We start from the raw sequence: 12270 nt of genomic DNA on the forward strand, positions 1-12270 counted from the left end.
TTCAATCATGCTCACTTGCTCACTTGGAGGAGAACCCTGGGTTGTTGCAGGAAGGTCAAGGGAGTCAGGCCATTTGGAATGACATTGTCATGACCGATAAGGACAGCTCACATTTTGTGAGAGCTCATTTTGTTAGCTAAGATTTACTGATTGCAAGATAACATTTTAAGTATAATATGTGTACATATCCTTCAATAGTCACAACATCCTATGAGGTAGGCATCATCGTCATTCCCATTTTATAGACAAGGAAATTGAGGTGTAGAAAGGCTCAGTATCTTGCCTAAGGCCTTGGAACTAGTGTGAATAAGAGAAGGCAGGAGTTAAGGTCAATCCTTGCTCTGTCCCCGGGCTCTCCAAGCAGGTGGACACATTCATCAGTTTGAGGACCTCAAAGTTCAGAGCATACAGGGAAGATAAGGCCAAGCCTTGGCCTCTGTAAGTTCAACGCCAATCGTAAAGGCAGACATGTAAGTTATGGGACAAAGACACAGGTGTGGAGAGAGGGGCAGGTGGGAGGCGTGTGGGAGCAGAGCGGGGACTTCACTGAGACAGAGGGTATCACGGGCGGGAGGAGTCGCTAGTGAGAGCTCAGCACCACAGCACATTCTTCCCAGGGCACTGCACTGACTCATAGCCCTGCCGGACCCCCTTTTGGCAGGGAGGGTGGCACATCCTCCTCAAACAACTGTAATGCCCCCAAGCTTCGTAGTCCCCGGCCAAATACCCACTCTGTCCTTTCTGCAGAGAGTCACGGGTGGGTGATGGGAAGACTGGTGAATTACCAGGGATGTCTCATGATAGCGTGAGTCCTGCTTTCTGGGCCTTTTAAAATGCATGCTGTGTGTCTTCTGATATTTTCCATATGTCACAAAATTTATGAGTCTGATCTCACAGAGCAGCCAGAAAGCTCAGAGGCAATTTGTGATGTATGTGGGCTGTCTGGCTCCTCTGAGAAAAGATTCGATTGTGTCTCTTAAAGTGATTTAATCCTAAATCTTAAGCTGGAATGAATAGAAAATGCAAATCTGTCTTCCTTACTTAAGGATTTTGCATTTTTGATAGTTTCAAAACAATCATGCAGAGGAAAAAAACCATATTTTAACAAATATATCTTGTTGGAACGTGTAGATGCTTTGACAAATTAGGAAGTCAACCAAGTCACACACTTCCTTGTCAACTCTTGCTTCCAGCTGGCAAGCATTTAAAATAATATTCCAAGGAGGTTTAGCATTCATGATTACATTGTTTGATTATTGCACTTTCTAGATAATGGTTTTTCAAAATTGTATCTTGCAGCTAAAAATTAAATAGTGACTTCTGGGTATGCACGACATTCTTTAATAAAATGAGACCCAATATAATATTCTCTGAGGCTGAGCAGTAATATAGGAGAGATTTACTGTAGTCCAAATGAGTGAGATCATTGATCCTATAGGATTCTTATTACTTTCTCAAGTTAAACTCCAGAGAATGCTGGGAACGGAGCAACAGCTCTATTCACGTCTGCCAGGATCCTAGGTGGTCTTTCTTTTCCCACATGAATATCTGAAGAATTCTTGGGGTCTTTTGGCTGCGTGCTGGGAAAAATGCCTCAGAAGAGAAAGCTGTGGACAAAGCTGTTTATTTGTGTCCACTGCAAAAATGTACCTCTGATTTTCAGAGCAGTGAAACTATTCTGTTTGATATAATAATGGTGGATACATGTCATCATACATTGGCCCAAAGCTACAGAATGTACAACACCAAGGGTGAACTGTAATATAAGCTATGGGTTTTGAGTGATGATGACGTGTAATGTAGGTTCATCAGTTGTAACAAGTGTACCACCCTGGTGGGGGATGTTGATAATAGGGGAGGCTAGCATGTGTGGGGGCAGGAGATATATTGGAACTGTCCATACTTTCTAATTTTGCTGTGAACCTCAACTTGGGCTTAAAGAAAAAAATGCACCTCTCGGCAATTCAATACACCATGCAGGTCTTCCTGCCAATGCAGGCGTCCTTGGCTCAGCCAGCACTCGTTCTCAAATCGCTCCTTCCTGTTCCAGCCCCTAACCCTTGACATTGTTTCTTGATTGTACCTCAGGATCTCGCTGTTCAATGTTCGTGGAGATTTCAGTATGTGCTAGGTACTGGCTTACACTTGGGTTCAGGCTTTGATCTGGTTACTCCTCAAGGACGCTGGCTCAGACTCAGACCCAGCTTTAAAGCAGAGTCCACTTTGAAGAGGCCCCAGGTAAGTCTGAGTACAATATTGGGTCTGATGGGTCTTTCCATCTGGAATACTTATTTAATAAGAAAATCATTTACAAATATGCCACAAAATAGGGAGCTGGCTGGAGTCCCAGGGGAAGAAATGTCCTGGGTGGTTGGTGCATCCTGCATTCATATATCCGAACAAAGAGGATGGATGTGCCTAAGGACGAAATCCATGGCATGCTGGTAACATGTCAGTCCCTGGGTTTGCCTGCTTCTGACAGTTGGGCTGGGCTAGGTGAAGTATGGTAACAGACAACAATAAAATCTCAGTGGCTTAACACAAGGAAACAAGGCAAGCTATTCTTCATTCACACCAAGTGCAATGTGAATGTCACTGGTTGGGTGACTTGAAGTCGAATCCAGGGTTCCAGCTCCTGACATTGTGTGTGGCTCTGACATATTGGAGTCCTTTGCTCTAGGCACAGAGATGGTCAAGCAAGGGGCCATGGAAGATCTTGCCGGGCATTTTAGGGGCCAGGCCCCGAAGTGGGTACACACCTGGGGTCTGAGTGAGCACCAACAGTCTCTGCCACACACAGTAGGGGAGCCCTTTCCACTGGGGACCATTTTAAAACTAAACAGCCATTTCCATTCTTTCTAGGATTTTTCTATCCCACCTACCAGGCTTTTTTTTTTTTTTTCTTCTTGTGTCTCCATAGTCATTAAACCAGAGCCCCTTTGACTGTCTCCATAGTCATTAAACCAGAGCCCCTTTAGGTGCTCTAAATTGCCCATCTCCTACCCTGAGCCACAGGACAGCCCTCTGTGTTAGAACGGGGAGCACATGGGGACAGCCTCTTTGCTTGTCAAGGAATGGATCTAATAATACAAGAAATGTGATGACATATGCAGCAAGAATCCTGTAAAGGGAACTACTAAGAGAGACAGATCCACCCTATTATTCTGGGGACCCATAAATAAGCCCAGAATATATGGCATATCCTGAATTGCAGGTCAGTTTTAAGCTTTAAAAGCATCACTCTCTTCCTGGCTGGAGATATATGGTTAGATCTAAAGCACTTGATAGTTTTCTGATCATTATCTGCAAATATTTGTCACTGAACATCTGTTGTCCAAACTCATCCTAGACAAAGTTACAATAATAAATTCCACTAAGAGAAGATACAAGCATCCCCCTTTTTTACTTTAGGTAATCACATCTTCATTCCAAAGTATTTTCCCACCAGAGGATCTCAAAGCAGACACTACAGTGTGTGTGTTTTCACACATGTGCATTCTGGTACCTGCCAAAATCTAAACCCTGTTCGTATCGGTAGTGTGTGAAGTATGCTATGATGATAGAGCGTTCATTTGTATTCTTGGGGCTTCAAGATGGTACTCTCTGCAACCTCACCCCACTTTCTGAAGAACCAGGAAATAAGGTTGCTCTTTGAGAGCCGAACAATAAGATCAACATCAGAGAGCAGCAAAGTCACTTGAAGGAGGGCCCCCACTAACAATGCAGGCGGAGTGTAACATACACAGAGGAACACTACAACCGTTAGAAGAGCAGCTAGTCAACTCTGGAAGCCTTGAAAAAGGAGAGAATCAAGGGCATATGCTGATGGCAGAAGCAAAGGGGCTCAAATGCCAGGGCAGAGGGATTGGGAATGGATCCCAAAGTGATCAAGTAGGTACATTTGTCTTCACTGCCTTTCTATTTTCCCCTTTTTGCCTAATTTAACTATTTTAGGACCTCTTTTCCCTCACTTCCTCCAGACAGCCAATATTATACTCATTTCTTCCAAAAAACTGGTATTTTCAGAGGCAGTAGGAAGCCATGGAAAGGAATCTTACCCTATAGAAGTCATGGTTCTGGAACACTCTTAATGATTGATTCTTCACTTTATTATACATATCAGATATGTTCAAACATAAGATGAGGGGTTTTTTTGTTTGTTTGTTTGTTTGTTTGTTTTCCCCTGAAACACTATTCCTTGGTAAAGAGGAAGCAGCCTTATGTTTAAGTTCTCAAAAAGGCTCTTGTGAGGCTGCTCTCTCAATTACTTTCTTATGCATAGCAAAGTGCTATTTGGCCAAGAAAGATTCATCCAGCTTAAAGGGGGTCTAACTCAATAAACTGAGTGACTGGATCCCCTTTACAAAGTCATGTGTGATGTGACAATGAACACAGTGAGTTGAGGCCAGTTGAGTTCTAGTCTTCAAGCCCCAGTTAGTTCTAGATCCATTGACCAGATGGAAGCATCAGTCTATATTCTTTTGATTTCAAATTCAAGTCATTTAGCCCTCCTTGTTCTGATTCCATGACCCTCCCTCTACTCCCAAGCAATTCTGATCATGACTTAGAGTCTACCTTCAGGAAAAGAACATATTAGTCATGGAGGCTTTTGAACATTTGGGTGCTGAAGACGGTCACTTTGCATTGCTGATAGTGCCCTGGCAAGGTGCCTTTATTCTTCAGTCTCACTACTTGGCTAATGAGTCTCTAGCCCGCCCCCCTCCCACTCCCACCCACCCTGGAAAATGGATCTGTTCTTGGTGGGTTGTTAAAGTTCTGAGTCTGCAAGGCTGAAGTCCAGAGCGGCCCTTGGACAATCCACAAAGTCTTCCCGGCAGATGCACTGCTCACTTTGTTTCTCAAGAAAACTTTTTTGACTTGTTGGGTGGGTGAAAGCCCTTGATTTGGTCAGATGATGAGCATTTTCCATGTCAGATGGCAAGCTTTCAGTCCTCATGCCTGAACAGCTCCAGGGTGCTTCTCTTCTGTGTGCTGAGAAGGAATTTTGCAAGTAATACCCACCATTTCTACTATCTACAATCTACTGGCAATTTTGGAGGCAACAAAGGCCTCAGTTCTTATTTGTGATTTGCAAACAAGAAGTCACAGTATACCCAACATGAAGTGTAAGAGCTGAACTGATACAAGCTGTGTCCTCAAGATCTGAAAACAAAGACTGGGGCCAGTAGGTTGGCAACCAATACTTTGTCTTTTTTTGGTGGAAAGCCCCCTTCCCTAGCTCCTTAGGGCACCTGTTTGTTGGCAAGGCATGCATAGGTGAGCACATTTCTATGAAATAAAGCTTTGATGGGCATTTGAGTCTGTTGCCATTTATTTTTTCTTTGATGACTCTATTCTCGACATGATAAGTTAGCTTTCTCTAACTGGGGGAGGCTAGTTTAGAACATGGATTTTATTTTACCTCCTTCTTATTTATTTATTTATTTATTTATTTGAGAGAAGAATGGGGTGAGGGGCAGAGGGAAGGAGAGAAAAAGAATCCTAAACAGGCTTCATGCCCAGTGCAGGCCTTGATCTCATGACCCTGAGATCATGACCTGAGCCAAAAATCAAGACAGCCACCCAGTTGCTCCTAGAACATGGATTTTAAATAAAAACTGAAAACATCAGGAGCCACTGTGTACATAGAACTTGGGGAATGAGAAAGCTTCCCTGGCAGTTTTGTATGATAGGAAAGCAAAGCTCTGATCATTTGTCATAGAAAAACTAAGTGGATAATTCTGAAAGGACTGCTTCTAACTCTCTGGAACATGCTCACATGGCACCCTGTCTTTTCTTTCATAACTTTTTGCCAGAGTTACAATTAATCAATTATGGAATTATTGGGTTGCTGTCTACATTTTTGCCACATCTCAAGTTCCAAGAAGGCAGGGACTGTGTCGGGCTTTTTCCCTCTGAAAACTCAGCCCCTACTACAATGTCTTGCACATGGAATATGTTTAGTAAATATTAGATGAATAGATAATACACCACCCAATGGACTATGTCTTTCTTCTTTGAACCAGGAATGCCTGACAGAGTGACTAGCATAGCAAGAACTCAGGCATCAGTTGTGGAAGGAGAGAAGGAAGGAAGGAGAGAAGGAGAGAAGGAAGGAAGGAAGGAAGGAAGGAAGGAAGGAAGGAAGGAAGGAAGGAAGGAAGGAAGGAAGGAAGGAAGGAAGGAAGGAAAGGAGGGAGAGGTCATCTCCATCCCATGAACTCGGCACGATTGGACTTGAGGTTTCCTGATTAATATCATCAAAGGGAAAATCCCCTTCTGTTAGCAAAAGATATGAAAAATAAACAGAATGCCATCTAATTTAATTTGAACTGCAAAGAAAGTGACTAACGAGGCATTTCTGTATTTGGGTAGGAGGAAGACACTCTAAGTGCTACCTGGAAATGGCTTTAGTTACTTTGGTGACTGTTATAGTCTTGTGAGAATAATCTCTTCTTAATAAGGACAATTACTTAGATTTATTACTCCTCTGTGGTCTTGTTAAAGACCTAAGAAGAATCCTATTTAAATGGAAAGAACAATAGGAGCTTTTTAACAGGGAGCAAGTTTTAATTAAAACCCAAGCATCAGATTGGCGTCTCTGTGGCTGGGTAGAAAACTGGGTTAAAAAAAAAAAGAATAAATAAACAATGGCATCTACTTTACCTACTTTTGAAGAAAAAGGCCATTTTTTGAATGAAAAGCCTCAAAAGGGTATGTGTATTCAGATGACACAAAACACCCCTTTTGTGAGGTTGGCCCCTTGGAACCCTGTCCTCCGCCTTCACTTAATGGAATAGCCTTCAGGGTTGAGATAATGGGCTCCATTACATGCGGGGCACCCAATCCAAGAAGCAGAGGTGGGATGACTGATGGGAATCCCTGCAATAATACACAGTGGTATTTAAAAAGTACTTTAGAATGTTCCTAGGGAGGAATGGGGACCCAGACTGCTCCCAAAGAAACGCCTTGTCGCAGAGATCCCATCCCACAGGTAGAGAGGTTCAGGCTTCTTCCTGCTTGAGTAAGAATAGCAAGAGCTGTTTGGAAACCCCAAACACTTTGGCTCTGAGGAAATGTCATTAAAAAGAACAAATATTCTATGAGTTAACAAAAATGAATAGAATGAAACAAAAAACAAAGTCTGATAACCCATCAGATGGGTAGACTGATAAGCCAATGGGTGTACGCTGAGCAGACAGACAGTTTCTGTCTGATGTGGCTAATGTTTCCGTGTTGGAGTAGCGCATATAAATGCAGTATTCTGCTCTAAATAAATAACCTACAGTAGTCATTTAGATGCATTTTGGGTGACGAGGGCACACGGGAACTCATGTCATCTAACCTAAGCCAGAAGTATTTCTACATTAAATTATATTATTGAAAACAATGAAGGAGTAAGCATGGGGTGGGGTGGGGGTAGGGAGGCTCTTTCTCGGCTTATGGGGTATGTTCTGATTTTATGTCACCCTAGTGGTCAACAAATGTCATACCAAGAACAGATGAACACTAAATGAATCTCTTCTTGTGATGATTATAACAAGACTGTAAAATGGAAAACAGTAAATATAACTCATCCTTATTAAGACTCTCTGGTATTTGTTTCCAGCTAGAGCTCCTAACAAGAGAGTAAACAATACTTGGTCTCTTGTGATTGCTAATTAAAATGCAATAAATTATGTAATCAATTTAAATTCTGGATCAGCTCTACAGTAGGTTCAACAAACCTCCTAAATTTTATTTTCCCCTTGGGGTCTCTTTTCCAGAACCTTGAGGTAGGGGTGTGTGTGTGCCTGGTCTCTCTTTTGTTTGATTTTTAATTGCTCTGGTGACTCTTTCAGGGAAAGATGCCCAATAGCAGGACAAGTTCCAGGATCTTGGCATGTTTTCCCTGCTTCTAAGTTACCTCCTTGCTTTTGGCTTATTGTGTGGATAATGATAAGATTTGGGCTACTGCCCAAAGTTGTTTAGTAGCAGTGGCCTTGGCAAAGTAACTGGAATATCCAAACAGCCCTGGTTCCTCACGGTCTTGTCCAGGCCAAGAACAATGGGGTCTAGGTGGTATCCTTATGTAGCTAATGCACGGCGGCAAGTGTCAGTGAGACCCAGTAGGAGAAGAGACTGGTGTCTGCTGAGCGAGTAATATATAGATCTAGATGATATAGATATGTAGATACGGTTCTGTAGATACAGTATTGTAAGCAAGAAATAGTTCCACATTAAATTATATTATTAGAAACAATAAAGGAGTAAGGATGTCCAGATAGTTATATTTCTACATATTCCTCTCTCTGTATCTATATATAGTTATATATAGTATATATAATGCATATTATATTACATAGTATACCTATAATATACAGCTATATCTATATATTATAGATAGTAGTTAATTATTTTGAATTATTAGTAATAACTACTAATAATATATAACATACATAATCTATATATCTATCTATACCTATATCTCCATATATAGGTAGTTTCCTTCTGAGGCTCTTTTAAATGCAAAAAAGCAAAGTATACTAAGGAAGATTCCCTCTGGGAAAAGCAAAGTTACTTTGGCCAGATGTGGCAGTAGCTCTTTCCAAACTGTCAGAGAGAAGACAGGAACCCACTTGCTGTGACTTATCATTCTAATCGCAGACACTGGGTAGGGTTGCCCAAAGGGAGACCCTTGGAAGTCTTTGTTGACTGCTCCTGATTTGCATGGGGGGGGGCAGGTAAAGTGTGAAGAGGAGCGTGTGTGTCTGTTCCAGCCAGAATACGGCTCCACACCCTGCACCTGCTCTTTCCCTGCGTAGATCTGCCTAGTTCTTCTCTGCCTCCTTCAGACAAACAGCACCAGCAGTTTCATCTGCCTTCTGAGAAGCAAGTTTGACATAGTGAGAGACGGGCCACCTACTGTTCCTCAGCTGTAACTCCAGAGAATTAACTTCTATCCGATTTGACTGTGTGAAGTGCTCACACCCCCTCCCCTCCAACAGTATTTCACAAACTCTTGTTGGTTATTTGCAAGGCAAAGGACATTTTCACCTTATAGATAGACCATATGATCTCTCTGAAAGTCAACATGATGCAGGGGAATAAATATGGACTTTAAAGTAAGACCAAATTGGGTTCAAACCTGTTTGTCTCTTGTTAACTGCATATTCTTCAGCAAGTTATTCTGCCTCATATATAAAATAGGATTAGTAATGCCTGTCTTGGAGGCACCTGGCTGGCTCAGTTGGTAAAGCATGCAACTCTTAATCTCAGGGTTGTGAGTTCAAGACCCATGTTGAGCATGGAGCCTACTTAAAATAAAAATATAATTAAAAAATAAAAATAAGTAAATAAATAACGCCTACCTAACCAGGGCTATTACAGAGGTCAAGCGAGTTCTTGTATATAAAATGCCTGCAATAGCTAGTAGACACTCAATATGTGTTAACTAAAATTTAAAATTTGTTTTTGTCTATTCTGTTAGCTTTGTTTTTTTTTTTAAGATTTATTTATTTTAGAGCGAGAAAGCGTTCATCGTGGGGAGGTGCAAAAGGAGAGGCAGAGAGAGTCTTAAGCAGACTCCGCACTGAGCATGGAGCCTGATGCAGGGCTCCAACTCACTACCTTGAGATCACGATCTGAGCCGAAACCAAGAATTAGACAATTAATGGACTGAGCCACCCAGGCAGGTTAGCTTTATATCCTATTCTGTTAGCTTTATATCCATTTATCATTTTATATATTTAAAAACCCCTAAATATAACCTGCTCCCATGCCTACTGTCCCAGGTTATTTTCTTAAAGGAAGAGCATGACAAGATACTTTAAACAGCAAAAGGATGTTTTGCTTTGTTTTTTTTTCTGGGAGAACACACATATATATGTACACAGAGTACACATACATACATACGCAGACACACACAGCACACGCACACACAGATGCAGAGGCACGTAGATGACTTTACAAAGTACTTCAAACGTTGGGCTGTCATCATAATTAAGAAGGAAACATGTCCAAGGCGAGAAAACACACTGAAGCAGTTAATGCACAATGCATCATGGGAGACATATTCTTCCCTGATCTTTAAAAAATACGTTCTGAGGACCCCAGCAGAAGCAGGGTATAGACCCAGCTGCCTGCTGGTCAGGATGACCATATTCTGTGCACTTGTGTTGGAAGAAAATTTAAAAACCAGAACCCAGCAATCACTTGCTCTGATCCAACTATGTGATGGCTGCTAATGAACATATAATCATGATTAGTTTCATTCTGCCCTGGAATGTCTCACAGGAGGTACTATTTTGGCAGAGCTACAAACAATAACCAAATAGACTGCATTTTTAGAAAGAATTCCCAGCCACAAAAGGGTTCCCCCCCCCCCCCCAGGTACAGCAACCAGAGAAGAAAAAAAAAGGCGTTTGAATTGTTAGGAACAAGTAAAACTGTCACTATTTGCAGATGACTTGAGAAAACCCTAAAGACTCCCAAAAGACTGCACCAAAAAATTATTAGAACTAATAAGTGAATTCAGAATAGTTGCAGGACACAAAATATACAGAAATTGGTTGTGGTTCTATACACTAATAACAAACTAGCAGGAAGAGAAATTCAGAAAATAATCCCATTACAGGCAATCCAACTGCATTCCCCCAAAAAAGATATCTAGGAATAAATTTATCTTAGGAAGTGGAAGAGTTGTATTCTGAAAACTCTGACACCAATGAAAGAAATTGAAGATGACACAAATAAATGGAAAGATATTTTGTGCTCAAGAATTAGAAGAATTAATATCGTTAAAATGTCCGTACCGTTCAAAGAGATCTACAGACTCAATGCAATCCCTATCAAAATGCCTATGGCATCTTCACAGAACTAAATAATCCTAAAATATGTATGGAACCACAAAAGACCTCAAATAGCCAAAGCAATCTTGAGAAAGAAGAACAAAGCCAGAGGTATCACAATCCCAGATTTCAAGATATACTATAAAGCTGTAGTCATCAAAATAGTGTGGTACTGGCACAAAAATAGACACATGTATCGACGGAACAGAATAGAGAGCCCAGAAAGAAACCCATGTTTATATGGTCAATTATTCTATAACAAAGGAGGCAAGAATATACAATGGGGGAAAGACAGTGCTGGAAACACTGGACAGCTACATGTAAGAGAATGAAAGTTAGACCAGTTTCTTACAAAAATAAACTCAAAATGGATCAAAGACCTGAATATAAGACCTGAAGCCATAAAACTCCAAAAAAACAAAAACAAAAACAAAACAAAAAACCATAGACAGTAGTCTCTTTGGTGTCAGTCTCAGCAATATTTTTTTGGATCTGTCTCCTCAGGCAAATGCAATAAAAGCAAAAATAAATGACGGGGACTACATCAAATTAAAAAAACTTTTGCACAATGAAGGAAACAATCAACAAACAAAAAGGCAACTTACTTAGTGGAGGAAAATATTTGCAAACAATATATCCAATAAGGGGTTAATCCATATAAAATATATAAAGAATACATACAACTCAACACCAAAAAAACCCAAAGAATGTGATTTTAAGATGGGCGGAGAATCTGAATAAGACATTTTTCTGGAGAAGACATACAGATGGCCCTCAGTCACATGAAAAGATGCTCAACATCACTAGCCATCAGGGAAATGAAAATCAAAACCACAATGAGTTGTTACCTCATACCTGTCAAAATGGCTATTATCAAAAAGACAAAAATAACAAATGTTGGCGAGGATATGGAAAAAAGGAAACCCTTATGCACTGTTGGTGGGAATGTAAATTGGTGCAGCTACTATGAAAAACATTATGGAGGTTCCTCAAAAAATTAAAACTAGAACTACCGTATGATCTACTAATTTGAATACTAGGTATTTACTGAAAGAAAAGAAAAACATGAATTGGAAAAGATACATGCACTCCCACATTAACTGCAGTATCATTTACAATAGCCAAGATACAGAAGCAAACCAAGTGTCCATCAATAGCTAAATGGATAAAGAAGATGTGGAACACACACAGAGAGGAATATTACACAGCCATCAAAAAGAATGAAATCTTGCCATTTGCAACAACATGGATGGATCTAGAAGATATTATGCTATGTGAAATAAGTGAGTCAGAGAAAGACAAATACCATATGATTTCACTCTTATGTGGAATCTAAAAAAAATAGAGGAAAAACAAAACAGAAACAGACTCATAAATACAGAGAATAAACCGGTGGTTGTCAGAGGGGAGTTGGGTAAGGGGATTAAGAAGTACAAACTTC

Source organism: Zalophus californianus, chromosome 4 (assembly GCF_009762305.2).
Source record: "Zalophus californianus isolate mZalCal1 chromosome 4, mZalCal1.pri.v2, whole genome shotgun sequence".
NCBI lineage: Eukaryota > Metazoa > Chordata > Mammalia > Carnivora > Otariidae > Zalophus > Zalophus californianus.